The sequence below is a fragment of the Anarhichas minor genome, unplaced genomic scaffold, assembly GCF_050575085.1.
Source record: "Anarhichas minor isolate MPS153535 unplaced genomic scaffold, ASM5057508v1 ptg000023l, whole genome shotgun sequence".
Lineage (NCBI taxonomy): Eukaryota > Metazoa > Chordata > Actinopteri > Perciformes > Anarhichadidae > Anarhichas > Anarhichas minor.
Genome location: NW_027466469.1, coordinates 10,039,381 through 10,062,261, shown reverse-complemented (window position 1 = coordinate 10,062,261; position 22,881 = coordinate 10,039,381). Strand labels below are relative to the sequence as shown.

The 22,881-nt window shown below is 40.8% G+C and overlaps 42 non-coding genes and 4 pseudogenes across 42 annotated transcripts; all 46 read left to right on the top strand.

Moving 5' to 3' along the window:
* The first annotated feature begins 5,808 nt into the window (after nucleotides 1-5,808).
* LOC142955564 (5S ribosomal RNA) lies at nucleotides 5,809-5,927 on the top strand. Its single transcript, XR_012955898.1, has one exon. It is a non-coding gene; the product is annotated as a 5S ribosomal RNA (ribosomal RNA).
* Nucleotides 5,928-6,181: 254 nt separating this feature from the next.
* On the top strand, nucleotides 6,182-6,300 carry LOC142955585 (5S ribosomal RNA). The gene has a single exon (XR_012955919.1). It is a non-coding gene; the product is annotated as a 5S ribosomal RNA (ribosomal RNA).
* A 254-nt stretch (nucleotides 6,301-6,554) lies between these two features.
* Nucleotides 6,555-6,673, top strand: LOC142955563 (5S ribosomal RNA). The gene has a single exon (XR_012955897.1). It is a non-coding gene; the product is annotated as a 5S ribosomal RNA (ribosomal RNA).
* Nucleotides 6,674-6,927: 254 nt separating this feature from the next.
* On the top strand, nucleotides 6,928-7,046 carry LOC142955592 (5S ribosomal RNA). The gene has a single exon (XR_012955925.1). It is a non-coding gene; the product is annotated as a 5S ribosomal RNA (ribosomal RNA).
* Nucleotides 7,047-7,300: 254 nt separating this feature from the next.
* On the top strand, nucleotides 7,301-7,419 carry LOC142955561 (5S ribosomal RNA). Its single transcript, XR_012955896.1, has one exon. It is a non-coding gene; the product is annotated as a 5S ribosomal RNA (ribosomal RNA).
* A 254-nt stretch (nucleotides 7,420-7,673) lies between these two features.
* LOC142955560 (5S ribosomal RNA) lies at nucleotides 7,674-7,792 on the top strand. Its single transcript, XR_012955895.1, has one exon. It is a non-coding gene; the product is annotated as a 5S ribosomal RNA (ribosomal RNA).
* A 254-nt stretch (nucleotides 7,793-8,046) lies between these two features.
* LOC142955558 (5S ribosomal RNA) lies at nucleotides 8,047-8,165 on the top strand. The gene has a single exon (XR_012955893.1). It is a non-coding gene; the product is annotated as a 5S ribosomal RNA (ribosomal RNA).
* A 254-nt stretch (nucleotides 8,166-8,419) lies between these two features.
* LOC142955584 (5S ribosomal RNA) lies at nucleotides 8,420-8,538 on the top strand. Its single transcript, XR_012955918.1, has one exon. It is a non-coding gene; the product is annotated as a 5S ribosomal RNA (ribosomal RNA).
* Nucleotides 8,539-8,792: 254 nt separating this feature from the next.
* On the top strand, nucleotides 8,793-8,911 carry LOC142955557 (5S ribosomal RNA). The gene has a single exon (XR_012955892.1). It is a non-coding gene; the product is annotated as a 5S ribosomal RNA (ribosomal RNA).
* A 254-nt stretch (nucleotides 8,912-9,165) lies between these two features.
* LOC142955556 (5S ribosomal RNA) lies at nucleotides 9,166-9,284 on the top strand. The gene has a single exon (XR_012955891.1). It is a non-coding gene; the product is annotated as a 5S ribosomal RNA (ribosomal RNA).
* Nucleotides 9,285-9,538: 254 nt separating this feature from the next.
* On the top strand, nucleotides 9,539-9,657 carry LOC142955555 (5S ribosomal RNA). Its single transcript, XR_012955890.1, has one exon. It is a non-coding gene; the product is annotated as a 5S ribosomal RNA (ribosomal RNA).
* Nucleotides 9,658-9,911: 254 nt separating this feature from the next.
* Nucleotides 9,912-10,030, top strand: LOC142955583 (5S ribosomal RNA). Its single transcript, XR_012955917.1, has one exon. It is a non-coding gene; the product is annotated as a 5S ribosomal RNA (ribosomal RNA).
* Nucleotides 10,031-10,284: 254 nt separating this feature from the next.
* Nucleotides 10,285-10,403, top strand: LOC142955554 (5S ribosomal RNA). Its single transcript, XR_012955889.1, has one exon. It is a non-coding gene; the product is annotated as a 5S ribosomal RNA (ribosomal RNA).
* Nucleotides 10,404-10,657: 254 nt separating this feature from the next.
* LOC142955553 (5S ribosomal RNA) lies at nucleotides 10,658-10,776 on the top strand. The gene has a single exon (XR_012955888.1). It is a non-coding gene; the product is annotated as a 5S ribosomal RNA (ribosomal RNA).
* Nucleotides 10,777-11,030: 254 nt separating this feature from the next.
* On the top strand, nucleotides 11,031-11,149 carry LOC142955633 (5S ribosomal RNA; annotated as a pseudogene).
* A 254-nt stretch (nucleotides 11,150-11,403) lies between these two features.
* On the top strand, nucleotides 11,404-11,522 carry LOC142955552 (5S ribosomal RNA). Its single transcript, XR_012955887.1, has one exon. It is a non-coding gene; the product is annotated as a 5S ribosomal RNA (ribosomal RNA).
* A 254-nt stretch (nucleotides 11,523-11,776) lies between these two features.
* LOC142955591 (5S ribosomal RNA) lies at nucleotides 11,777-11,895 on the top strand. Its single transcript, XR_012955924.1, has one exon. It is a non-coding gene; the product is annotated as a 5S ribosomal RNA (ribosomal RNA).
* Nucleotides 11,896-12,149: 254 nt separating this feature from the next.
* On the top strand, nucleotides 12,150-12,268 carry LOC142955551 (5S ribosomal RNA). The gene has a single exon (XR_012955886.1). It is a non-coding gene; the product is annotated as a 5S ribosomal RNA (ribosomal RNA).
* A 254-nt stretch (nucleotides 12,269-12,522) lies between these two features.
* Nucleotides 12,523-12,641, top strand: LOC142955550 (5S ribosomal RNA). Its single transcript, XR_012955885.1, has one exon. It is a non-coding gene; the product is annotated as a 5S ribosomal RNA (ribosomal RNA).
* Nucleotides 12,642-12,895: 254 nt separating this feature from the next.
* On the top strand, nucleotides 12,896-13,014 carry LOC142955549 (5S ribosomal RNA). The gene has a single exon (XR_012955884.1). It is a non-coding gene; the product is annotated as a 5S ribosomal RNA (ribosomal RNA).
* A 254-nt stretch (nucleotides 13,015-13,268) lies between these two features.
* LOC142955547 (5S ribosomal RNA) lies at nucleotides 13,269-13,387 on the top strand. Its single transcript, XR_012955882.1, has one exon. It is a non-coding gene; the product is annotated as a 5S ribosomal RNA (ribosomal RNA).
* A 254-nt stretch (nucleotides 13,388-13,641) lies between these two features.
* Nucleotides 13,642-13,760, top strand: LOC142955545 (5S ribosomal RNA). Its single transcript, XR_012955881.1, has one exon. It is a non-coding gene; the product is annotated as a 5S ribosomal RNA (ribosomal RNA).
* Nucleotides 13,761-14,014: 254 nt separating this feature from the next.
* On the top strand, nucleotides 14,015-14,133 carry LOC142955581 (5S ribosomal RNA). Its single transcript, XR_012955915.1, has one exon. It is a non-coding gene; the product is annotated as a 5S ribosomal RNA (ribosomal RNA).
* Nucleotides 14,134-14,387: 254 nt separating this feature from the next.
* LOC142955544 (5S ribosomal RNA) lies at nucleotides 14,388-14,506 on the top strand. Its single transcript, XR_012955880.1, has one exon. It is a non-coding gene; the product is annotated as a 5S ribosomal RNA (ribosomal RNA).
* Nucleotides 14,507-14,760: 254 nt separating this feature from the next.
* On the top strand, nucleotides 14,761-14,879 carry LOC142955543 (5S ribosomal RNA). Its single transcript, XR_012955879.1, has one exon. It is a non-coding gene; the product is annotated as a 5S ribosomal RNA (ribosomal RNA).
* A 254-nt stretch (nucleotides 14,880-15,133) lies between these two features.
* Nucleotides 15,134-15,252, top strand: LOC142955632 (5S ribosomal RNA; annotated as a pseudogene).
* Nucleotides 15,253-15,506: 254 nt separating this feature from the next.
* LOC142955542 (5S ribosomal RNA) lies at nucleotides 15,507-15,625 on the top strand. The gene has a single exon (XR_012955878.1). It is a non-coding gene; the product is annotated as a 5S ribosomal RNA (ribosomal RNA).
* Nucleotides 15,626-15,879: 254 nt separating this feature from the next.
* Nucleotides 15,880-15,998, top strand: LOC142955590 (5S ribosomal RNA). The gene has a single exon (XR_012955923.1). It is a non-coding gene; the product is annotated as a 5S ribosomal RNA (ribosomal RNA).
* A 254-nt stretch (nucleotides 15,999-16,252) lies between these two features.
* On the top strand, nucleotides 16,253-16,371 carry LOC142955541 (5S ribosomal RNA). The gene has a single exon (XR_012955877.1). It is a non-coding gene; the product is annotated as a 5S ribosomal RNA (ribosomal RNA).
* Nucleotides 16,372-16,625: 254 nt separating this feature from the next.
* On the top strand, nucleotides 16,626-16,744 carry LOC142955540 (5S ribosomal RNA). Its single transcript, XR_012955876.1, has one exon. It is a non-coding gene; the product is annotated as a 5S ribosomal RNA (ribosomal RNA).
* Nucleotides 16,745-16,998: 254 nt separating this feature from the next.
* On the top strand, nucleotides 16,999-17,117 carry LOC142955539 (5S ribosomal RNA). Its single transcript, XR_012955875.1, has one exon. It is a non-coding gene; the product is annotated as a 5S ribosomal RNA (ribosomal RNA).
* Nucleotides 17,118-17,371: 254 nt separating this feature from the next.
* On the top strand, nucleotides 17,372-17,490 carry LOC142955600 (5S ribosomal RNA). Its single transcript, XR_012955933.1, has one exon. It is a non-coding gene; the product is annotated as a 5S ribosomal RNA (ribosomal RNA).
* Nucleotides 17,491-17,744: 254 nt separating this feature from the next.
* LOC142955538 (5S ribosomal RNA) lies at nucleotides 17,745-17,863 on the top strand. The gene has a single exon (XR_012955874.1). It is a non-coding gene; the product is annotated as a 5S ribosomal RNA (ribosomal RNA).
* A 254-nt stretch (nucleotides 17,864-18,117) lies between these two features.
* On the top strand, nucleotides 18,118-18,236 carry LOC142955537 (5S ribosomal RNA). Its single transcript, XR_012955873.1, has one exon. It is a non-coding gene; the product is annotated as a 5S ribosomal RNA (ribosomal RNA).
* A 254-nt stretch (nucleotides 18,237-18,490) lies between these two features.
* Nucleotides 18,491-18,609, top strand: LOC142955580 (5S ribosomal RNA). Its single transcript, XR_012955914.1, has one exon. It is a non-coding gene; the product is annotated as a 5S ribosomal RNA (ribosomal RNA).
* Nucleotides 18,610-18,863: 254 nt separating this feature from the next.
* On the top strand, nucleotides 18,864-18,982 carry LOC142955535 (5S ribosomal RNA). Its single transcript, XR_012955871.1, has one exon. It is a non-coding gene; the product is annotated as a 5S ribosomal RNA (ribosomal RNA).
* Nucleotides 18,983-19,236: 254 nt separating this feature from the next.
* On the top strand, nucleotides 19,237-19,355 carry LOC142955534 (5S ribosomal RNA). The gene has a single exon (XR_012955870.1). It is a non-coding gene; the product is annotated as a 5S ribosomal RNA (ribosomal RNA).
* Nucleotides 19,356-19,609: 254 nt separating this feature from the next.
* LOC142955587 (5S ribosomal RNA) lies at nucleotides 19,610-19,728 on the top strand. The gene has a single exon (XR_012955921.1). It is a non-coding gene; the product is annotated as a 5S ribosomal RNA (ribosomal RNA).
* A 251-nt stretch (nucleotides 19,729-19,979) lies between these two features.
* Nucleotides 19,980-20,098, top strand: LOC142955533 (5S ribosomal RNA). Its single transcript, XR_012955869.1, has one exon. It is a non-coding gene; the product is annotated as a 5S ribosomal RNA (ribosomal RNA).
* Nucleotides 20,099-20,352: 254 nt separating this feature from the next.
* On the top strand, nucleotides 20,353-20,471 carry LOC142955631 (5S ribosomal RNA; annotated as a pseudogene).
* A 254-nt stretch (nucleotides 20,472-20,725) lies between these two features.
* LOC142955532 (5S ribosomal RNA) lies at nucleotides 20,726-20,844 on the top strand. The gene has a single exon (XR_012955868.1). It is a non-coding gene; the product is annotated as a 5S ribosomal RNA (ribosomal RNA).
* A 254-nt stretch (nucleotides 20,845-21,098) lies between these two features.
* On the top strand, nucleotides 21,099-21,217 carry LOC142955531 (5S ribosomal RNA). Its single transcript, XR_012955867.1, has one exon. It is a non-coding gene; the product is annotated as a 5S ribosomal RNA (ribosomal RNA).
* A 254-nt stretch (nucleotides 21,218-21,471) lies between these two features.
* On the top strand, nucleotides 21,472-21,590 carry LOC142955630 (5S ribosomal RNA; annotated as a pseudogene).
* A 254-nt stretch (nucleotides 21,591-21,844) lies between these two features.
* Nucleotides 21,845-21,963, top strand: LOC142955639 (5S ribosomal RNA). Its single transcript, XR_012955939.1, has one exon. It is a non-coding gene; the product is annotated as a 5S ribosomal RNA (ribosomal RNA).
* Nucleotides 21,964-22,217: 254 nt separating this feature from the next.
* Nucleotides 22,218-22,336, top strand: LOC142955679 (5S ribosomal RNA). The gene has a single exon (XR_012955977.1). It is a non-coding gene; the product is annotated as a 5S ribosomal RNA (ribosomal RNA).
* Nucleotides 22,337-22,590: 254 nt separating this feature from the next.
* LOC142955586 (5S ribosomal RNA) lies at nucleotides 22,591-22,709 on the top strand. Its single transcript, XR_012955920.1, has one exon. It is a non-coding gene; the product is annotated as a 5S ribosomal RNA (ribosomal RNA).
* Nucleotides 22,710-22,881: the final 172 nt, after the last annotated feature.

Genomic DNA, 22,881 nt, shown 5'->3' with positions numbered 1-22,881 from the left:
GCTACCATATTCTACAAAATTTAACACGGTGCTGGGCTCGGAGTATTTCCGGGTAATTCATGACAGGCAGACCAAAATATGTAGGCTCTGCATGCAGCCTGGGCATGTTCAAAGAGAATGCCCTGAGTTCACATGCTACACCTGCGGAGAGCAAGGGCATTTTTCTAGGGAGTGTTCCACACGAAAGACTAACAAATGCAAGGGATGTAAGCGGGCACCGGACAGCTGTGTGTGCCATGTGGAGGTGACAGAAGAGGAGATGGTGGGGACTGCGGAGGAGGTGGAGGAGGAGCAGGAGGAGGAGGAGGTGCAGAGCGACGACGGTACGTCGAGCACTGGCACCGTGGAGGAGGACGTGGACGAGGAGGAGGAGGAGGAGGAGGAGATGGAGGAGGAAGAGGATGATGAGGCTGCTGCGGGGACCTGTGTGAGCGAGCTGAACAAAGAGAGAACGGCGATGACTACGGCTGTAATGAGGCCGAAGCCTGCAGCCTGTATGGCAGAGACTACAGCGGTGAAAGCAGGTGCAGCTGTGGAGCCAGTGACAAGGGCAGGTGCAGCAGTGGAGCCAGTGACAGCGCCAGGTGCAGCTACGGCGCCAGCGAAAGAGGCAGGTGCAGTTGTGGAGCCAGTGACAAGGGCAGGTGCAGGGGTGGAGCCAGTGACAGCAGCAGGCGTGGTGGTGAAGCCACGGAGGACGACCGATGCAGGGAGGAGAACTGAAATAGTGGAGGTGCCGGAGACGGCGTCCAGCCAGATTGATCTGAGTGGGCCAAGGCTGGTGCCCAGCCAGCCAGAGCTAAAGGTGGGAGAGGCACGAGCCAGTGCCAGGCTGAAGGAGCAAGTCCAGACCAAGCCGGGCAAGGCCCGAGTGGGGAGACTGGTTGCGAGGAAACCGAAGGCGGTGCTATTGGAAGACGCAGAGGTAGAGCTGCGAAAGAGGGCTGAGGAAAAGGCGGCGATGGGGTCTTCCCTGGACAGCTTTGTTCCTCAAGACATTGGGAACTGCGGCTCCCCGCTGCTATTAAGTGACCCCTCGGACTCAGACATGGACATCGAGAAGGGCCAAAGGGTGAGGAAAAGGGATGGAGAGATTATAAAAGGGTCTGATAATCGGAATAAAGCACTGAAAAAATAACACCATGTTTTGTTTTGCTATGCTTTATGTGCCTTTACTGACAGCCCTCATGGCCTTTGACTCTCAGTCTTTTCTTTCTTTTAATGCCAATGGCTTAAAAGACCCAGGTAAAATGAGAGCAGTGTTTGATAGGAACAAACATGTGGACATAATTTGTCTTCAAGAAACTGGGTGGGACCTAAAGGCTGTCAGCCATGCTCAAAAACTGTGGAAAGGGGTGATTTACTCCCAGGAGGGTATTGGGCGAGCACGAGGGGTCGCAGTACTAATTAGCAGAAAACTTAGTACTAGTAGTAAATGTGTATATAGAGCTAGCAATGGCAAGTGTGTGATAGTGGATATATTAATAAATAGTGATATAATTAGACTGATTAATATACATGCGCCCAGTATTGAGGAGGAACGCAGAAACTTCTTCGGAAGTCTGAACAAGTGGATAAATAATAATACTATTATTCTAGGGGACTATAATATCACGCTTAGTAGCAGTGACAATTATAATGATAAATTTAGGTGTGACACGAGTAGAACTGCACTTAAAGATATCATGATAGAAAAAAACTTAATGGATGTATGGAGGGTAATTAACCCTAGGACAAGGGGTTATTCTAGAAGACAGGTTGTCCTGGGCAAGTTAAAACAAACCCGAATAGACCTGGGCCTGGTGGCTTCGGGTCTAGTTAAACGGGTTACTGACATGAAGTATGTGTTTAATGCATGGAGCGATCACGCGTACGTGGATTTAAAATTTGGTGACAGCACGGCTAAAAAAGGCAAGGGCACATGGTGCTATAATAACAGTTTGTTGGAGGACACAGCGTATAAGAATAAAGTAAAGAAATTACTAACCCAAAGTGCATATGACATGCCATATGTAGATAATAAAATAGAATACTGGGAGGAAATTAAATTAAGAATAAAGAAAATAAGCATTAGTTATAGTAAGAATAAAAAATGGGAAGAGAAAAGAGAGGAGAGCATGTTAAATGATTTATTAAACAAGGAATTAGAGAAGATGGAGCTAGATACAAATTATAATAGTGAAAACTATGAATTATATAGGAATAAACTGACGGATATTGAGACCAAACGTTGCAAGGGCGCCGCGGTCAGGAGTAGGTCGCAGTTCCTGCTTGAAGGGGAAAAAAGCACGGGTTTTTTTCTGGGGTTGGAGAGGATAAAACAAGAGAAGCAATATATAAATCAACTGGTGAGCAGCGAGGACCTAGTATGCACTGAAAGCAAGGACCTTTTAAAAATAGTAAAAGACTACTATAGTGAGCTGTATAAAGGGCAAGGGCCTCTAAAGGAGCACATAGTAAAAATGACGAATCAGATAGGAACCCAAATAAGTGAAAATGATAAAAATTATTGTGACTTGCCTATCTCTAGGCAGGAGATAGAGGCAGTCATAAAAAGCCTTAAACACAATAAGAGCCCAGGTTCTGATGGCCTTACTGCCGAGGTGTATAACGAGTTTTCTGTTTTACTCTCTCCCATTTTGTTACATGTTTTTGATGAGATGGCGAGGCAAAATATCATGCCTGACAAGATATCGGAAGGGATTATCACATTAATATACAAGCAGAAAGGTACAAAAGATAGGCTGGAATATTACAGACCCATAAGCCTGTTAAATACAGATTACAAAATCATAGCAAAGGTGTTGGCTAATAGGATGAGAGAGGTAATTAAAACTATTGTCATTGACACTCAGACCTATAGCATTCCGGATAGGGATATAAGTGATAATATAATTGCAATAAAAAACCTAGTAGATAGTATGAATAGAGAGGGGGGGTGTTTATTAGGGATAGACTTAGAGAAAGCATTTGACAGGGTGGAACATGAGTTTATGTGGGAGGTATTAAATAAATATGGGTTTGGTGAAAAATACATAAATTGGGTGAAATTATTATATAAAAAGGCTAGAAGCCGCGTTAAGGTCAACGGTTTCTTGACTGATCCTGTGGAGCTGCAGAGGTCCATTAGGCAGGGTTGCCCCCTGTCTGCCATGCTATACAGCCTTGTGGCGGAGCCGTTGGCTTTAAGCATAATTAATGACAATGAAATAGCTGGGATTAAAACCGAGAGAGGGAATATGGTCAAAGTTATTCAATACGCGGATGATATAAATATCTTTTTAAATAACAGTACACATATAGAGAGGGTCATGGTGCATATAAATGACTATGAGATGGCCTCTGGGGCAAAAGTAAACAATTCTAAATCAGAAATAATGGTTTTCAAGGAGGCAGGGTTTGACACAAACAAATGGGGTTTTAAAGTAACTGACGAGGAGAGGAAAATCTTAGGAGTCTATGTAGGGAAAGATGGGGCTAAAGCTAGGGATAGAAACTGGAAGGAAATGATTAAAAAAACTCAAAACATATGTAATCTGTGGAAAGCGCGAGGGCTGAATATCAGAGGAAAGGTAATTGTATCTAATGCTCTAGTTTTGTCCAAAATTAACCATATTCTCGGGTCCTGTGAGCTGCCGGATTGGGCGCTAAATTCACTGAACAGTGTGATCTCCTCGTTTTTGTGGAAGGGGAGGGGAAATATGATTGCTCGCAGGACATTAATAGCTAAAAAAAGGGAGGGGGGTTTAGATCTGATTGACATTAGTGCCAAAAGAGATGCACTTAGGGTCAAATTAATAGGGCGTTTTCTGGATCACTCGAGGCTGCATCCTTGGAAAGATACCTTGGCGGGCTTCCTGGCAGAGTATGGTGAGAGGAGCAGTTACAATTTGTACGCTTTCTCTCCCAGAAATGTTACAGGGGGGTTGCCGGGGTTCTATCGCGAGGTGCTGGAGGCTTGGGACAAGTTTCTGCCCCACCTCAGACCTGACTTTGAATTTAAAGAGCAAGTGATGAAATTACCTTTCCTCAACTCGCCTTTCTTCTCCCATAAGGGCAGGCCCCTCATTTCCAAGGCTCTCCGCGAGGCGGGTTTGTCTACGCTGGGGGGAGTCTGTGGGGGGAGGTGGGGTTTAACTTTCGATAAAACCAAAACATTGATAGCACTGAGAAGGGCGGGAGGGCCTTTTAAGGGAAAGCAAATTACTGAACTGGGGATGAGTGTAAATGACTGTGTGGACGAGAATTGGAGGGCTCTGAAGCAATGTAGTAATCAAGTGCAGGGTGATGCTGTGAGCTTCTTCCTGTGTCAGGGTGAGAGGAATGTGCCAGTCACGCAAATAAAAACTAAAGTGATCTATGATACTCTAATTCAGAAGCTTACTAAAAAACCTGCGTCAGAGCCACACTGGGCTGCTTTGTTCCCTAACAAAGACATAAAATCAATTTGGAGTAACCTGCTTGTTCCTTCCATTCCTCATGCAGTTTTTGATACTGACTTTAAGCTTAGGCACAGGAGGTACTATACCAGTATCGTCCTGCATCAGCTCCACAAACTCAAGTTCCAAAGGTCATGTGCGGTCTGTGGGGTAGAGGATGAGGATTTTGACCATCTCATTTTTAAATGCTCCGCTCTAACTGATATACGGAATTATGTGCGCCAGCTTTTGGGTACGTATTGTGGTGCTAAGGTGCAAGAACTGAGTGAGTGGGACTGGGTTTGGCTTTTCGGCCTACCCAAGCAGGGTAAAGGGGGGACGGTGGTTCAGATGAACACACTTCTTGCTCTTGCCAGGCATGCAGTAGTCCTAAGGAGAAATTATGCTGTGTTTGAGCAAAAGCAAGTAAATGCAAAAGCACTATTTAAGAATCTTTTAAGAGCTCACCTGGGACTGCTGCATGTCTGTAGAGAAGAGTGGTTCTCTGAAATGTTTTTAAACAGAACGTCCCTGTGTAAGGTCGAGGAGGATGGGAGGCTCTGCTTCCTGTTCTGAGTTATCCTAATAGGAGGCCTAAGATAGTTTTGCTTGAGCCGCTATCAAAGAGCAGGTTATCTCTTTTAGGTTGTTTTTTTTTTCGTTTGTGTATTTTGTTTGTATATTTGGTTGCTTATTTATTTGTTTGGCCTTTATGTCTATGTCTGAGGTGGAGTTTTGGGGTTGTAATAATTTCTTTTTAGGGTTAGTCTCATGGATAAGGTTTTTTTTTGCCTTTGGGCTGCTTGGCTGGTTTCTCTTGCGGGTTGTTTTATTTTGCCTCGTTTTGCCTGTTTTGCTTAATATGGGTTTTTGTTGCTTGATGTATGCTCGTGAAGTGGCTAATCTAGCTGAGGATATATTTTGATATTACTTCCTGTTTATTGTAAATATATATATATATATATATTATTGATACAAAGAAAATTGTAAAAATTAACTTGTGACATTTTTGATAATAAAAGATAACAAAAAAAAAAATTCGCGCCGGATCTCGTCCGATCTCGGAAGCTAAGCAGAGTCGGTCCTGGTTAGTACTTGGATGGGAGACAGCCTGGGAATACCAGGTGCTGTAAGTTTTTTCACTTCTCTCTCCAAAAGGCAGAGGACACTGCTGCTTTTTCACTTGAGAAATATGTGAGAAAAAGGCAAGATTAAAGAAGAGATGCATTCAAAGATGTGGGTAACGGTAAAAAGGGAAACAGAATCAATCAATATATCAATATTTTCTTATTATTGGAATGTTAATTAATGAACTGGTTTAGGTTCGTTAACGTTTTAAAATTGACCTACTGTTGTAGGTTTTAAAGAACTATGTGTTGGAGACAAACTTGCTTACGGCCATACCTCTCTGTTCGTGCCCGATCTCGTCCGATCTCGGAAGCTAAGCAGAGTCGGTCCTGGTTAGTACTTGGATGGGAGACCGCCTGGGAATACCAGGTGCTGTAAGTTTCTTCACTTTTCTCTCCAAAAGGCAGAGGACACTGCTGCTTTTTCACTTGAGAAATATGTGAGAAAAAGGCAAGATTAAAGAAGAGATGCATTCAAAGATGTGGGTAACGGTAAAAAGGGAAACAGAATCAATCAATATATCAATATTTTCTTATTATTGGAATGTTAATTAATGAACTGGTTTAGGTTCGTTAACGTTTTAAAATTGACCTACTGTTGTAGGTTTTAAAGAACTATGTGTTGGAGACAAACTTGCTTACGGCCATACCTCTCTGTTCGCGCCCGATCTCGTCCGATCTCGGAAGCTAAGCAGAGTCGGTCCTGGTTAGTACTTGGATGGGAGACAGCCTGGGAATACCAGGTGCTGTAAGTTTTTTCACTTCTCTCTCCAAAAGGCAGAGGACACTGCTGCTTTTTCACTTGAGAAATATGTGAGAAAAAGGCAAGATTAAAGAAGAGATGCATTCAAAGATGTGGGTAACGGTAAAAAGGGAAACAGAATCAATCAATATATCAATATTTTCTTATTATTGGAATGTTAATTAATGAACTGGTTTAGGTTCGTTAACGTTTTAAAATTGACCTACTGTTGTAGGTTTTAAAGAACTATGTGTTGGAGACAAACTTGCTTACGGCCATACCTCTCTGTTCGTGCCCGATCTCGTCCGATCTCGGAAGCTAAGCAGAGTCGGTCCTGGTTAGTACTTGGATGGGAGACCGCCTGGGAATACCAGGTGCTGTAAGTTTCTTCACTTTTCTCTCCAAAAGGCAGAGGACACTGCTGCTTTTTCACTTGAGAAATATGTGAGAAAAAGGCAAGATTAAAGAAGAGATGCATTCAAAGATGTGGGTAACGGTAAAAAGGGAAACAGAATCAATCAATATATCAATATTTTCTTATTATTGGAATGTTAATTAATGAACTGGTTTAGGTTCGTTAAAGTTTTAAAATTGACCTACTGTTGTAGGTTTTAAAGAACTATGTGTTGGAGACAAACTTGCTTACGGCCATACCTCTCTGTTCGTGCCCGATCTCGTCCGATCTCGGAAGCTAAGCAGAGTCGGTCCTGGTTAGTACTTGGATGGGAGACCGCCTGGGAATACCAGTTGCTGTAAGTTTTTTCACTTCTCTCTCCAAAAGGCAGAGGACACTGCTGCTTTTTCACTTGAGAAATATGTGAGAAAAAGGCAAGATTAAAGAAGAGATGCATTCAAAGATGTGGGTAACGGTAAAAAGGGAAACAGAATCAATCAATATATCAATATTTTCTTATTATTGGAATGTTAATTAATGAACTGGTTTAGGTTCGTTAACGTTTTAAAATTGACCTACTGTTGTAGGTTTTAAAGAACTATGTGTTGGAGACAAACTTGCTTACGGCCATACCTCTCTGTTCGTGCCCGATCTCGTCCGATCTCGGAAGCTAAGCAGAGTCGGTCCTGGTTAGTACTTGGATGGGAGACCGCCTGGGAATACCAGGTGCTGTAAGTTTCTTCACTTTTCTCTCCAAAAGGCAGAGGACACTGCTGCTTTTTCACTTGAGAAATATGTGAGAAAAAGGCAAGATTAAAGAAGAGATGCATTCAAAGATGTGGGTAACGGTAAAAAGGGAAACAGAATCAATCAATATATCAATATTTTCTTATTATTGGAATGTTAATTAATGAACTGGTTTAGGTTCGTTAACGTTTTAAAATTGACCTACTGTTGTAGGTTTTAAAGAACTATGTGTTGGAGACAAACTTGCTTACGGCCATACCTCTCTGTTCGTGCCCGATCTCGTCCGATCTCGGAAGCTAAGCAGAGTCGGTCCTGGTTAGTACTTGGATGGGAGACCGCCTGGGAATACCAGGTGCTGTAAGTTTCTTCACTTTTCTCTCCAAAAGGCAGAGGACACTGCTGCTTTTTCACTTGAGAAATATGTGAGAAAAAGGCAAGATTAAAGAAGAGATGCATTCAAAGATGTGGGTAACGGTAAAAAGGGAAACAGAATCAATCAATATATCAATATTTTCTTATTATTGGAATGTTAATTAATGAACTGGTTTAGGTTCGTTAAAGTTTTAAAATTGACCTACTGTTGTAGGTTTTAAAGAACTATGTGTTGGAGACAAACTTGCTTACGGCCATACCTCTCTGTTCGTGCCCGATCTCGTCCGATCTCGGAAGCTAAGCAGAGTCGGTCCTGGTTAGTACTTGGATGGGAGACCGCCTGGGAATACCAGGTGCTGTAAGTTTCTTCACTTTTCTCTCCAAAAGGCAGAGGACACTGCTGCTTTTTCACTTGAGAAATATGTGAGAAAAAGGCAAGATTAAAGAAGAGATGCATTCAAAGATGTGGGTAACGGTAAAAAGGGAAACAGAATCAATCAATATATCAATATTTTCTTATTATTGGAATGTTAATTAATGAACTGGTTTAGGTTCGTTAACGTTTTAAAATTGACCTACTGTTGTAGGTTTTAAAGAACTATGTGTTGGAGACAAACTTGCTTACGGCCATACCTCTCTGTTCGCGCCCGATCTCGTCCGATCTCGGAAGCTAAGCAGAGTCGGTCCTGGTTAGTACTTGGATGGGAGACAGCCTGGGAATACCAGGTGCTGTAAGTTTTTTCACTTCTCTCTCCAAAAGGCAGAGGACACTGCTGCTTTTTCACTTGAGAAATATGTGAGAAAAAGGCAAGATTAAAGAAGAGATGCATTCAAAGATGTGGGTAACGGTAAAAAGGGAAACAGAATCAATCAATATATCAATATTTTCTTATTATTGGAATGTTAATTAATGAACTGGTTTAGGTTCGTTAAAGTTTTAAAATTGACCTACTGTTGTAGGTTTTAAAGAACTATGTGTTGGAGACAAACTTGCTTACGGCCATACCTCTCTGTTCGTGCCCGATCTCGTCCGATCTCGGAAGCTAAGCAGAGTCGGTCCTGGTTAGTACTTGGATGGGAGACCGCCTGGGAATACCAGGTGCTGTAAGTTTCTTCACTTTTCTCTCCAAAAGGCAGAGGACACTGCTGCTTTTTCACTTGAGAAATATGTGAGAAAAAGGCAAGATTAAAGAAGAGATGCATTCAAAGATGTGGGTAACGGTAAAAAGGGAAACAGAATCAATCAATATATCAATATTTTCTTATTATTGGAATGTTAATTAATGAACTGGTTTAGGTTCGTTAAAGTTTTAAAATTGACCTACTGTTGTAGGTTTTAAAGAACTATGTGTTGGAGACAAACTTGCTTACGGCCATACCTCTCTGTTCGTGCCCGATCTCGTCCGATCTCGGAAGCTAAGCAGAGTCGGTCCTGGTTAGTACTTGGATGGGAGACCGCCTGGGAATACCAGGTGCTGTAAGTTTCTTCACTTTTCTCTCCAAAAGGCAGAGGACACTGCTGCTTTTTCACTTGAGAAATATGTGAGAAAAAGGCAAGATTAAAGAAGAGATGCATTCAAAGATGTGGGTAACGGTAAAAAGGGAAACAGAATCAATCAATATATCAATATTTTCTTATTATTGGAATGTTAATTAATGAACTGGTTTAGGTTCGTTAAAGTTTTAAAATTGACCTACTGTTGTAGGTTTTAAAGAACTATGTGTTGGAGACAAACTTGCTTACGGCCATACCTCTCTGTTCGTGCCCGATCTCGTCCGATCTCGGAAGCTAAGCAGAGTCGGTCCTGGTTAGTACTTGGATGGGAGACCGCCTGGGAATACCAGGTGCTGTAAGTTTCTTCACTTTTCTCTCCAAAAGGCAGAGGACACTGCTGCTTTTTCACTTGAGAAATATGTGAGAAAAAGGCAAGATTAAAGAAGAGATGCATTCAAAGATGTGGGTAACGGTAAAAAGGGAAACAGAATCAATCAATATATCAATATTTTCTTATTATTGGAATGTTAATTAATGAACTGGTTTAGGTTCGTTAACGTTTTAAAATTGACCTACTGTTGTAGGTTTTAAAGAACTATGTGTTGGAGACAAACTTGCTTACGGCCATACCTCTCTGTTCGCGCCCGATCTCGTCCGATCTCGGAAGCTAAGCAGAGTCGGTCCTGGTTAGTACTTGGATGGGAGACAGCCTGGGAATACCAGGTGCTGTAAGTTTTTTCACTTCTCTCTCCAAAAGGCAGAGGACACTGCTGCTTTTTCACTTGAGAAATATGTGAGAAAAAGGCAAGATTAAAGAAGAGATGCATTCAAAGATGTGGGTAACGGTAAAAAGGGAAACAGAATCAATCAATATATCAATATTTTCTTATTATTGGAATGTTAATTAATGAACTGGTTTAGGTTCGTTAAAGTTTTAAAATTGACCTACTGTTGTAGGTTTTAAAGAACTATGTGTTGGAGACAAACTTGCTTACGGCCATACCTCTCTGTTCGTGCCCGATCTCGTCCGATCTCGGAAGCTAAGCAGAGTCGGTCCTGGTTAGTACTTGGATGGGAGACCGCCTGGGAATACCAGGTGCTGTAAGTTTCTTCACTTTTCTCTCCAAAAGGCAGAGGACACTGCTGCTTTTTCACTTGAGAAATATGTGAGAAAAAGGCAAGATTAAAGAAGAGATGCATTCAAAGATGTGGGTAACGGTAAAAAGGGAAACAGAATCAATCAATATATCAATATTTTCTTATTATTGGAATGTTAATTAATGAACTGGTTTAGGTTCGTTAAAGTTTTAAAATTGACCTACTGTTGTAGGTTTTAAAGAACTATGTGTTGGAGACAAACTTGCTTACGGCCATACCTCTCTGTTCGTGCCCGATCTCGTCCGATCTCGGAAGCTAAGCAGAGTCGGTCCTGGTTAGTACTTGGATGGGAGACCGCCTGGGAATACCAGGTGCTGTAAGTTTCTTCACTTTTCTCTCCAAAAGGCAGAGGACACTGCTGCTTTTTCACTTGAGAAATATGTGAGAAAAAGGCAAGATTAAAGAAGAGATGCATTCAAAGATGTGGGTAACGGTAAAAAGGGAAACAGAATCAATCAATATATCAATATTTTCTTATTATTGGAATGTTAATTAATGAACTGGTTTAGGTTCGTTAACGTTTTAAAATTGACCTACTGTTGTAGGTTTTAAAGAACTATGTGTTGGAGACAAACTTGCTTACGGCCATACCTCTCTGTTCGCGCCGGATCTCGTCCGATCTCGGAAGCTAAGCAGAGTCGGTCCTGGTTAGTACTTGGATGGGAGACAGCCTGGGAATACCAGGTGCTGTAAGTTTTTTCACTTCTCTCTCCAAAAGGCAGAGGACACTGCTGCTTTTTCACTTGAGAAATATGTGAGAAAAAGGCAAGATTAAAGAAGAGATGCATTCAAAGATGTGGGTAACGGTAAAAAGGGAAACAGAATCAATCAATATATCAATATTTTCTTATTATTGGAATGTTAATTAATGAACTGGTTTAGGTTCGTTAACGTTTTAAAATTGACCTACTGTTGTGGGTTTTAAAGAACTATGTGTTGGAGACAAACTTGCTTACGGCCATACCTCTCTGTTCGTGCCCGATCTCGTCCGATCTCGGAAGCTAAGCAGAGTCGGTCCTGGTTAGTACTTGGATGGGAGACCGCCTGGGAATACCAGGTGCTGTAAGTTTCTTCACTTTTCTCTCCAAAAGGCAGAGGACACTGCTGCTTTTTCACTTGAGAAATATGTGAGAAAAAGGCAAGATTAAAGAAGAGATGCATTCAAAGATGTGGGTAACGGTAAAAAGGGAAACAGAATCAATCAATATATCAATATTTTCTTATTATTGGAATGTTAATTAATGAACTGGTTTAGGTTCGTTAAAGTTTTAAAATTGACCTACTGTTGTAGGTTTTAAAGAACTATGTGTTGGAGACAAACTTGCTTACGGCCATACCTCTCTGTTCGTGCCCGATCTCGTCCGATCTCGGAAGCTAAGCAGAGTCGGTCCTGGTTAGTACTTGGATGGGAGACCGCCTGGGAATACCAGTTGCTGTAAGTTTTTTCACTTCTCTCTCCAAAAGGCAGAGGACACTGCTGCTTTTTCACTTGAGAAATATGTGAGAAAAAGGCAAGATTAAAGAAGAGATGCATTCAAAGATGTGGGTAACGGTAAAAAGGGAAACAGAATCAATCAATATATCAATATTTTCTTATTATTGGAATGTTAATTAATGAACTGGTTTAGGTTCGTTAACGTTTTAAAATTGACCTACTGTTGTAGGTTTTAAAGAACTATGTGTTGGAGACAAACTTGCTTACGGCCATACCTCTCTGTTCGTGCCCGATCTCGTCCGATCTCGGAAGCTAAGCAGAGTCGGTCCTGGTTAGTACTTGGATGGGAGACCGCCTGGGAATACCAGGTGCTGTAAGTTTCTTCACTTTTCTCTCCAAAAGGCAGAGGACACTGCTGCTTTTTCACTTGAGAAATATGTGAGAAAAAGGCAAGATTAAAGAAGAGATGCATTCAAAGATGTGGGTAACGGTAAAAAGGGAAACAGAATCAATCAATATATCAATATTTTCTTATTATTGGAATGTTAATTAATGAACTGGTTTAGGTTCGTTAAAGTTTTAAAATTGACCTACTGTTGTAGGTTTTAAAGAACTATGTGTTGGAGACAAACTTGCTTACGGCCATACCTCTCTGTTCGTGCCCGATCTCGTCCGATCTCGGAAGCTAAGCAGAGTCGGTCCTGGTTAGTACTTGGATGGGAGACCGCCTGGGAATACCAGGTGCTGTAAGTTTCTTCACTTTTCTCTCCAAAAGGCAGAGGACACTGCTGCTTTTTCACTTGAGAAATATGTGAGAAAAAGGCAAGATTAAAGAAGAGATGCATTCAAAGATGTGGGTAACGGTAAAAAGGGAAACAGAATCAATCAATATATCAATATTTTCTTATTATTGGAATGTTAATTAATGAACTGGTTTAGGTTCGTTAACGTTTTAAAATTGACCTACTGTTGTAGGTTTTAAAGAACTATGTGTTGGAGACAAACTTGCTTACGGCCATACCTCTCTGTTCGTGCCCGATCTCGTCCGATCTCGGAAGCTAAGCAGAGTCGGTCCTGGTTAGTACTTGGATGGGAGACCGCCTGGGAATACCAGGTGCTGTAAGTTTCTTCACTTTTCTCTCCAAAAGGCAGAGGACACTGCTGCTTTTTCACTTGAGAAATATGTGAGAAAAAGGCAAGATTAAAGAAGAGATGCATTCAAAGATGTGGGTAACGGTAAAAAGGGAAACAGAATCAATCAATATATCAATATTTTCTTATTATTGGAATGTTAATTAATGAACTGGTTTAGGTTCGTTAACGTTTTAAAATTGACCTACTGTTGTAGGTTTTAAAGAACTATGTGTTGGAGACAAACTTGCTTACGGCCATACCTCTCTGTTCGTGCCCGATCTCGTCCGATCTCGGAAGCTAAGCAGAGTCGGTCCTGGTTAGTACTTGGATGGGAGACCGCCTGGGAATACCAGGTGCTGTAAGTTTCTTCACTTTTCTCTCCAAAAGGCAGAGGACACTGCTGCTTTTTCACTTGAGAAATATGTGAGAAAAAGGCAAGATTAAAGAAGAGATGCATTCAAAGATGTGGGTAACGGTAAAAAGGGAAACAGAATCAATCAATATATCAATATTTTCTTATTATTGGAATGTTAATTAATGAACTGGTTTAGGTTCGTTAACGTTTTAAAATTGACCTACTGTTGTAGGTTTTAAAGAACTATGTGTTGGAGACAAACTTGCTTACGGCCATACCTCTCTGTTCGTGCCCGATCTCGTCCGATCTCGGAAGCTAAGCAGAGTCGGTCCTGGTTAGTACTTGGATGGGAGACCGCCTGGGAATACCAGGTGCTGTAAGTTTCTTCACTTTTCTCTCCAAAAGGCAGAGGACACTGCTGCTTTTTCACTTGAGAAATATGTGAGAAAAAGGCAAGATTAAAGAAGAGATGCATTCAAAGATGTGGGTAACGGTAAAAAGGGAAACAGAATCAATCAATATATCAATATTTTCTTATTATTGGAATGTTAATTAATGAACTGGTTTAGGTTCGTTAACGTTTTAAAATTGACCTACTGTTGTAGGTTTTAAAGAACTATGTGTTGGAGACAAACTTGCTTACGGCCATACCTCTCTGTTCGCGCCCGATCTCGTCCGATCTCGGAAGCTAAGCAGAGTCGGTCCTGGTTAGTACTTGGATGGGAGACAGCCTGGGAATACCAGGTGCTGTAAGTTTTTTCACTTCTCTCTCCAAAAGGCAGAGGACACTGCTGCTTTTTCACTTGAGAAATATGTGAGAAAAAGGCAAGATTAAAGAAGAGATGCATTCAAAGATGTGGGTAACGGTAAAAAGGGAAACAGAATCAATCAATATATCAATATTTTCTTATTATTGGAATGTTAATTAATGAACTGGTTTAGGTTCGTTAAAGTTTTAAAATTGACCTACTGTTGTAGGTTTTAAAGAACTATGTGTTGGAGACAAACTTGCTTACGGCCATACCTCTCTGTTCGTGCCCGATCTCGTCCGATCTCGGAAGCTAAGCAGAGTCGGTCCTGGTTAGTACTTGGATGGGAGACCGCCTGGGAATACCAGGTGCTGTAAGTTTCTTCACTTTTCTCTCCAAAAGGCAGAGGACACTGCTGCTTTTTCACTTGAGAAATATGTGAGAAAAAGGCAAGATTAAAGAAGAGATGCATTCAAAGATGTGGGTAACGGTAAAAAGGGAAACAGAATCAATCAATATATCAATATTTTCTTATTATTGGAATGTTAATTAATGAACTGGTTTAGGTTCGTTAAAGTTTTAAAATTGACCTACTGTTGTAGGTTTTAAAGAACTATGTGTTGGAGACAAACTTGCTTACGGCCATACCTCTCTGTTCGTGCCCGATCTCGTCCGATCTCGGAAGCTAAGCAGAGTCGGTCCTGGTTAGTACTTGGATGGGAGACCGCCTGGGAATACCAGGTGCTGTAAGTTTCTTCACTTTTCTCTCCAAAAGGCAGAGGACACTGCTGCTTTTTCACTTGAGAAATATGTGAGAAAAAGGCAAGATTAAAGAAGAGATGCATTCAAAGATGTGGGTAACGGTAAAAAGGGAAACAGAATCAATCAATATATCAATATTTTCTTATTATTGGAATGTTAATTAATGAACTGGTTTAGGTTCGTTAACGTTTTAAAATTGACCTACTGTTGTAGGTTTTAAAGAACTATGTGTTGGAGACAAACTTGCTTACGGCCATACCTCTCTGTTCGCGCCGGATCTCGTCCGATCTCGGAAGCTAAGCAGAGTCGGTCCTGGTTAGTACTTGGATGGGAGACAGCCTGGGAATACCAGGTGCTGTAAGTTTTTTCACTTCTCTCTCCAAAAGGCAGAGGACACTGCTGCTTTTTCACTTGAGAAATATGTGAGAAAAAGGCAAGATTAAAGAAGAGATGCATTCAAAGATGTGGGTAACGGTAAAAAGGGAAACAGAATCAATCAATATATCAATATTTTCTTATTATTGGAATGTTAATTAATGAACTGGTTTAGGTTCGTTAACGTTTTAAAATTGACCTACTGTTGTGGGTTTTAAAGAACTATGTGTTGGAGACAAACTTGCTTACGGCCATACCTCTCTGTTCGTGCCCGATCTCGTCCGATCTCGGAAGCTAAGCAGAGTCGGTCCTGGTTAGTACTTGGATGGGAGACCGCCTGGGAATACCAGGTGCTGTAAGTTTCTTCACTTTTCTCTCCAAAAGGCAGAGGACACTGCTGCTTTTTCACTTGAGAAATATGTGAGAAAAAGGCAAGATTAAAGAAGAGATGCATTCAAAGATGTGGGTAACGGTAAAAAGGGAAACAGAATCAATCAATATATCAATATTTTCTTATTATTGGAATGTTAATTAATGAACTGGTTTAGGTTCGTTAAAGTTTTAAAATTGACCTACTGTTGTAGGTTTTAAAGAACTATGTGTTGGAGACAAACTTGCTTACGGCCATACCTCTCTGTTCGTGCCCGATCTCGTCCGATCTCGGAAGCTAAGCAGAGTCGGTCCTGGTTAGTACTTGGATGGGAGACCGCCTGGGAATACCAGTTGCTGTAAGTTTTTTCACTTCTCTCTCCAAAAGGCAGAGGACACTGCTGCTTTTTCACTTGAGAAATATGTGAGAAAAAGGCAAGATTAAAGAAGAGATGCATTCAAAGATGTGGGTAACGGTAAAAAGGGAAACAGAATCAATCAATATATCAATATTTTCTTATTATTGGAATGTTAATTAATGAACTGGTTTAGGTTCGTTAACGTTTTAAAATTGACCTACTGTTGTAGGTTTTAAAGAACTATGTGTTGGAGACAAACTTGCTTACGGCCATACCTCTCTGTTCGTGCCCGATCTCGTCCGATCTCGGAAGCTAAGCAGAGTCGGTCCTGGTTAGTACTTGGATGGGAGACCGCCTGGGAATACCAGGTGCTGTAAGTTTCTTCACTTTTCTCTCCAAAAGGCAGAGGACACTGCTGCTTTTTCACTTGAGAAATATGTGAGAAAAAGGCAAGATTAAAGAAGAGATGCATTCAAAGATGTGGGTAACGGTAAAAAGGGAAACAGAATCAATCAATATATCAATATTTTCTTATTATTGGAATGTTAATTAATGAACTGGTTTAGGTTCGTTAAAGTTTTAAAATTGACCTACTGTTGTAGGTTTTAAAGAACTATGTGTTGGAGACAAACTTGCTTACGGCCATACCTCTCTGTTCGTGCCCGATCTCGTCCGATCTCGGAAGCTAAGCAGAGTCGGTCCTGGTTAGTACTTGGATGGGAGACCGCCTGGGAATACCAGGTGCTGTAAGTTTCTTCACTTTTCTCTCCAAAAGGCAGAGGACACTGCTGCTTTTTCACTTGAGAAATATGTGAGAAAAAGGCAAGATTAAAGAAGAGATGCATTCAAAGATGTGGGTAACGGTAAAAAGGGAAACAGAATCAATCAATATATCAATATTTTCTTATTATTGGAATGTTAATTAATGAACTGGTTTAGGTTCGTTAAAGTTTTAAAATTGACCTACTGTTGTAGGTTTTAAAGAACTATGTGTTGGAGACAAACTTGCTTACGGCCATACCTCTCTGTTCGTGCCCGATCTCGTCCGATCTCGGAAGCTAAGCAGAGTCGGTCCTGGTTAGTACTTGGATGGGAGACCGCCTGGGAATACCAGGTGCTGTAAGTTTCTTCACTTTTCTCTCCAAAAGGCAGAGGACACTGCTGCTTTTTCACTTGAGAAATATGTGAGAAAAAGGCAAGATTAAAGAAGAGATGCATTCAAAGATGTGGGTAACGGTAAAAAGGGAAACAGAATCAATCAATATATCAATATTTTCTTATTATTGGAATGTTAATTAATGAACTGGTTTAGGTTCGTTAACGTTTTAAAATTGACCTACTGTTGTAGGTTTTAAAGAACTATGTGTTGGAGACAAACTTGCTTACGGCCATACCTCTCTGTTCGCGCCGGATCTCGTCCGATCTCGGAAGCTAAGCAGAGTAGGTCCTGGTTAGTACTTGGATGGGAGACAGCCTGGGAATACCAGGTGCTGTAAGTTTTTTCACTTCTCTCTCCAAAAGGCAGAGGACACTGCTGCTTTTTCACTTGAGAAATATGTGAGAAAAAGGCAAGATTAAAGAAGAGATGCATTCAAAGATGTGGGTAACGGTAAAAAGGGAAACAGAATCAATCAATATATCAATATTTTCTTATTATTGGAATGTTAATTAATGAACTGGTTTAGGTTCGTTAACGTTTTAAAATTGACCTACTGTTGTAGGTTTTAAAGAACTATGTGTTGGAGACAAACTTGCTTACGGCCATACCTCTCTGTTCGTGCCCGATCTCGTCCGATCTCGGAAGCTAAGCAGAGTCGGTCCTGGTTAGTACTTGGATGGGAGACCGCCTGGGAATACCAGGTGCTGTAAGTTTCTTCACTTTTCTCTCCAAAAGGCAGAGGACACTGCTGCTTTTTCACTTGAGAAATATGTGAGAAAAAGGCAAGATTAAAGAAGAGATGCATTCAAAGATGTGGGTAACGGTAAAAAGGGAAACAGAATCAATCAATATATCAATATTTTCTTATTATTGGAATGTTAATTAATGAACTGGTTTAGGTTCGTTAACGTTTTAAAATTGACCTACTGTTGTAGGTTTTAAAGAACTATGTGTTGGAGACAAACTTGCTTACGGCCATACCTCTCTGTTCGTGCCCGATCTCGTCCGATCTCGGAAGCTAAGCAGAGTCGGTCCTGGTTAGTACTTGGATGGGAGACCGCCTGGGAATACCAGGTGCTGTAAGTTTCTTCACTTTTCTCTCCAAAAGGCAGAGGACACTGCTGCTTTTTCACTTGAGAAATATGTGAGAAAAAGGCAAGATTAAAGAAGAGATGCATTCAAAGATGTGGGTAACGGTAAAAAGGGAAACAGAATCAATCAATATATCAATATTTTCTTATTATTGGAATGTTAATTAATGAACTGGTTTAGGTTCGTTAACGTTTTAAAATTGACCTACTGTTGTAGGTTTTAAAGAACTATGTGTTGGAGACAAACTTGCTTACGGCCATACCTCTCTGTTCGCGCCCGATCTCGTCCGATCTCGGAAGCTAAGCAGAGTCGGTCCTGGTTAGTACTTGGATGGGAGACAGCCTGGGAATACCAGGTGCTGTAAGTTTTTTCACTTCTCTCTCCAAAAGGCAGAGGACACTGCTGCTTTTTCACTTGAGAAATATGTGAGAAAAAGGCAAGATTAAAGAAGAGATGCATTCAAAGATGTGGGTAACGGTAAAAAGGGAAACAGAATCAATCAATATATCAATATTTTCTTATTATTGGAATGTTAATTAATGAACTGGTTTAGGTTCGTTAACGTTTTAAAATTGACCTACTGTTGTAGGTTTTAAAGAACTATGTGTTGGAGACAAACTTGCTTACGGCCATACCTCTCTGTTCGTGCCCGATCTCGTCCGATCTCGGAAGCTAAGCAGAGTCGGTCCTGGTTAGTACTTGGATGGGAGACCGCCTGGGAATACCAGGTGCTGTAAGTTTCTTCACTTTTCTCTCCAAAAGGCAGAGGACACTGCTGCTTTTTCACTTGAGAAATATGTGAGAAAAAGGCAAGATTAAAGAAGAGATGCATTCAAAGATGTGGGTAACGGTAAAAAGGGAAACAGAATCAATCAATATATCAATATTTTCTTATTATTGGAATGTTAATTAATGAACTGGTTTAGGTTCGTTAACGTTTTAAAATTGACCTACTGTTGTAGGTTTTAAAGAACTATGTGTTGGAGACAAACTTGCTTACGGCCATACCTCTCTGTTCGTGCCCGATCTCGTCCGATCTCGGAAGCTAAGCAGAGTCGGTCCTGGTTAGTACTTGGATGGGAGACCGCCTGGGAATACCAGGTGCTGTAAGTTTCTTCACTTTTCTCTCCAAAAGGCAGAGGACACTGCTGCTTTTTCACTTGAGAAATATGTGAGAAAAAGGCAAGATTAAAGAAGAGATGCATTCAAAGATGTGGGTAACGGTAAAAAGGGAAACAGAATCAATCAATATATCAATATTTTCTTATTATTGGAATGTTAATTAATGAACTGGTTTAGGTTCGTTAACGTTTTAAAATTGACCTACTGTTGTAGGTTTTAAAGAACTATGTGTTGGAGACAAACTTGCTTACGGCCATACCTCTCTGTTCGCGCCCGATCTCGTCCGATCTCGGAAGCTAAGCAGAGTCGGTCCTGGTTAGTACTTGGATGGGAGACAGCCTGGGAATACCTGGTGCTGTAAGTTTTTTCACTTCTCTCTCCAAAAGGCAGAGGACACTGCTGCTTTTCACTTGAGAAATATGAGAAAAAGGCAAGATTAAAGAAGAGATGCATTCAAAGATGTGGGTAACGGTAAAAAGGGAAACAGAATCAATCAATATATCAATATTTTCTTATTATTGGAATGTTAATTAATGAACTGGTTTAGGTTCGTTAACATTTTAAAATTGACCTACTGTTGTAGGTTTTAAAGAACTATGTGTTGGAGACAAACTTGCTTACGGCCATACCTCTCTGTTCGTGCCCGATCTCGTCCGATCTCGGAAGCTAAGCAGAGTCGGTCCTGGTTAGTACTTGGATGGGAGACCGCCTGGGAATACCAGGTGCTGTAAGTTTCTTCACTTTTCTCTCCAAAAGGCAGAGGACACTGCTGCTTTTTCACTTGAGAAATATGTGAGAAAAAGGCAAGATTAAAGAAGAGATGCATTCAAAGATGTGGGTAACGGTAAAAAGGGAAACAGAATCAATCAATATATCAATATTTTCTTATTATTGGAATGTTAATTAATGAACTGGTTTAGGTTCGTTAACATTTTAAAATTGACCTACTGTTGTAGGTTTTAAAGAACTATGTGTTGGAGACAAACTTGCTTACGGCCATACCTCTCTGTTCGCGCCGGATCTCGTCCGATCTCGGAAGCTAAGCAGAGTCGGTCCTGGTTAGTACTTGGATGGGAGACAGCCTGGGAATACCAGGTGCTGTAAGTTTTTTCACTTCTCTCTCCAAAAGGCAGAGGACACTGCTGCTTTTTCACTTGAGAAATATGTGAGAAAAAGGCAAGATTAAAGAAGAGATGCATTCAAAGATGTGGGTAACGGTAAAAAGGGAAACAGAATCAATCAATATATCAATATTTTCTTATTATTGGAATGTTAATTAATGAACTGGTTTAGGTTCGTTAAAGTTTTAAAATTGACCTACTGTTGTAGGTTTTAAAGAACTATGTGTTGGAGACAAACTTGCTTACGGCCATACCTCTCTGTTCGTGCCCGATCTCGTCCGATCTCGGAAGCTAAGCAGAGTCGGTCCTGGTTAGTACTTGGATGGGAGACCGCCTGGGAATACCAGGTGCTGTAAGTTTCTTCACTTTTCTCTCCAAAAGGCAGAGGACACTGCTGCTTTTTCACTTGAGAAATATGTGAGAAAAAGGCAAGATTAAAGAAGAGATGCATTCAAAGATGTGGGTAACGGTAAAAAGGGAAACAGAATCAATCAATATATCAATATTTTCTTATTATTGGAATGTTAATTAATGAACTGGTTTAGGTTCGTTAAAGTTTTAAAATTGACCTACTGTTGTAGGTTTTAAAGAACTATGTGTTGGAGACAAACTTGCTTACGGCCATACCTCTCTGTTCGTGCCCGATCTCGTCCGATCTCGGAAGCTAAGCAGAGTCGGTCCTGGTTAGTACTTGGATGGGAGACCGCCTGGGAATACCAGGTGCTGTAAGTTTCTTCACTTTTCTCTCCAAAAGGCAGAGGACACTGCTGCTTTTTCACTTGAGAAATATGTGAGAAAAAGGCAAGATTAAAGAAGAGATGCATTCAAAGATGTGGGTAACGGTAAAAAGGGAAACAGAATCAATCAATATATCAATATTTTCTTATTATTGGAATGTTAATTAATGAACTGGTTTAGGTTCGTTAACGTTTTAAAATTGACCTACTGTTGTAGGTTTTAAAGAACTATGTGTTGGAGACAAACTTGCTTACGGCCATACCTCTCTGTTCGCGCCGGATCTCGTCCGATCTCGGAAGCTAAGCAGAGTCGGTCCTGGTTAGTACTTGGATGGGAGACAGCCTGGGAATACCAGGTGCTGTAAGTTTTTTCACTTCTCTCTCCAAAAGGCAGAGGACACTGCTGCTTTTTCACTTGAGAAATATGTGAGAAAAAGGCAAGATTAAAGAAGAGATGCATTCAAAGATGTGGGTAACGGTAAAAAGGGAAACAGAATCAATCAATATATCAATATTTTCTTATTATTGGAATGTTAATTAATGAACTGGTTTAGGTTCGTTAACGTTTTAAAATTGACCTACTGTTGTAGGTTTTAAAGAACTATGTGTTGGAGACAAACTTGCTTACGGCCATACCTCTCTGTTTGCGCCCGATCTCGTCCGATCTCGGAAGCTAAGCAGAGTCGGTCCTGGTTAGTACTTGGATGGGAGACCGCCTGGGAATACCAGGTGCTGTAAGTTTCTTCACTTTTCTCTCCAAAAGGCAGAGGACACTGCTGCTTTTTCACTTGAGAAATATGTGAGAAAAAGGCAAGATTAAAGAAGAGATGCATTCAAAGATGTGGGTAACGGTAAAAAGGGAAACAGAATCAATCAATATATCAATATTTTCTTATTATTGGAATGTTAATTAATGAACTGGTTTAGGTTCGTTAACGTTTTAAAATTGACCTACTGTTGTAGGTTTTAAAGAACTATGTGTTGGAGACAAACTTGCTTACGGCCATACCTCTCTGTTCGTGCCCGATCTCGTCCGATCTCGGAAGCTAAGCAGAGTCGGTCCTGGTTAGTACTTGGATGGGAGACCGCCTGGGAATACCAGGTGCTGTAAGTTTCTTCACTTTTCTCTCCAAAAGGCAGAGGACACTGCTGCTTTTTCACTTGAGAAATATGTGAGAAAAAGGCAAGATTAAAGAAGAGATGCATTCAAAGATGTGGGTAACGGTAAAAAGGGAAACAGAATCAATCAATATATCAATATTTTCTTATTATTGGAATGTTAATTAATGAACTGGTTTAGGTTCGTTAACGTTTTAAAATTGACCTACTGTTGTAGGTTTTAAAGAACTATGTGTTGGAGACAAACTTGCTTACGGCCATACCTCTCTGTTCGCGCCCGATCTCGTCCGATCTCGGAAGCTAAGCAGAGTCGGTCCTGGTTAGTACTTGGATGGGAGACAGCCTGGGAATACCTGGTGCTGTAAGTTTTTTCACTTCTCTCTCCAAAAGGCAGAGGACACTGCTGCTTTTCACTTGAGAAATATGAGAAAAAGGCAAGATTAAAGAAGAGATGCATTCAAAGATGTGGGTAACGGTAAAAAGGGAAACAGAATCAATCAATATATCAATATTTTCTTATTATTGGAATGTTAATTAATG